The following is a 1,573-nucleotide window of genomic DNA, read 5'->3' on the forward strand; positions in this document are numbered from 1 at the left end:
CCCACCTACCCTCCCCTCTGGCGCTGGGCGGATTCCCCCCCTCCCCCTCCCCCTGGAGCTGTGGGGCACCCCCCTCCCCTCCCCCTAGCGCTGAGGGGCTCCACCCTCCCTCCCCTCCCCCCTCCCCTTCCACTGGGCAGCTCCCCCCTCCCCTCCCCCTGGCGTTGGGCGGCTCACCCCCTTCCCTCCCATTCCGCTGGGCGGGTCCCCCCCTCCCCTCACCCTGGCACTGGGCGGCTGCCCCCTCTCCTTCCCTCCCGCTGGGCGACTCTCCCCCTCCCCTCCCCTCCCCCTGGCACTGAGCAGCTCCCCCTCCCCTCCCCGTGGCGCTGGGCGGCTCCCCCCCTCCCCTCCCCGTGGTTCTGGGCGGCTCCCCCCCTCCCCTCCCCCTGGCGCTGGGCGGCTCCCCCCTCCCCTCCCCCTGGCGCTGGGCGGCTCCTCCCTCCCCTCCCCCTGGGGGCTGGGCGGCACCCCGTCCCCTTCCCCTGGCGCTGGACCGGCTCCCCCTCCCCTCCCCTCCCCTTCCGTTGGGCGGCTCCCCCCTCTTCCCTCCCACTGGCATTGGGCGGCTCCGTCCCTCCCCTCCCCTCCCACTGGGCGGCACCCCCCCGTCCCCTCCCTTCCCGCTGGGAGACTCCCCCCCTCCCCTCTCCCTGGCGCTGGCCGGCTCCCCCCCTCCTCTCCCCGCTGGGATTCCCCCCTCCCCTCCGCTGCCGCTGGGCAGTTCCCCCCGCTCCCCTCCCGCTGGCGCTGGGCGGCTCCCCCTCCCCCTCCCCCTGGAGCTGGGCAGCTCACCAACCTCCCCCTCCCGGTGCCACTGGGCGGCTCCCCCCCTCCCCTCCCCCCTGGCGCTGGGCGGCTCCCCCCTCCCCTCCCCCTGGCGCTGGGCGGCTCCTCCCTCCCCTCCCCCTGGGGCTGGGGCGGCACCCACCGTCCCCTTCCCTGGCGCTGGACGGCTCCCCCTCCCCTCCCCTCCCCTTCCGTTGGGCGGCTCCCCCCTCTTCCCTCCCACTGGCATTGGGCGGCTCCGTCCCTCCCCCTCCCCTCCCACTGGGCGGCACCCCCCGTCCCCTCCCTTCCCGCTGGGAGACTTCCCCCCCTCCCCTCTCCCCTGGCGCTGGCCGGCTCCCCCCCTCCTCTCCCGCTGGGATTCCCCCCCTCCCCTCCGCTGCCGCTGGCAGGCAGTTCCCCCCGCTCCCCTCCCCGCTGGCGCTGGGCGGCTCCCCCCTCCCCTCCCCCTGGAGCTGGGCAGCTCACCAACCTCCCCTCCCGGTGCCACTGGGCGGCTCCCCCCCCTCCCCTCCCCCTGGCGCTGGGCGGCTCCCCCCTCCCTCTCCCCCTGGCGCTGGGCGGCTCCTCCCTCCCCTCCCCCTGGGGCTGGGCGGCACCCCGTCCCCTTCCCCTGGCGCTGGACGGCTCCCCCTCCCCTCCCCTCCCCTTCCGTTGGGCGGCTCCCCCCTCTTCCCTCCCACTGGCATTGGGCGGCTCCGTCCCTCCCCTCCCCTCCCACTGGGCGGCACCCCCCGTCCCCTCCCTTCCCGCTGGGAGACTTCCCCCCTCCCCTCTCCCTGGC

The sequence above is a fragment of the Palaemon carinicauda genome, chromosome 3, assembly GCF_036898095.1.
Source record: "Palaemon carinicauda isolate YSFRI2023 chromosome 3, ASM3689809v2, whole genome shotgun sequence".
NCBI classification, from domain to species: domain Eukaryota; kingdom Metazoa; phylum Arthropoda; class Malacostraca; order Decapoda; family Palaemonidae; genus Palaemon; species Palaemon carinicauda.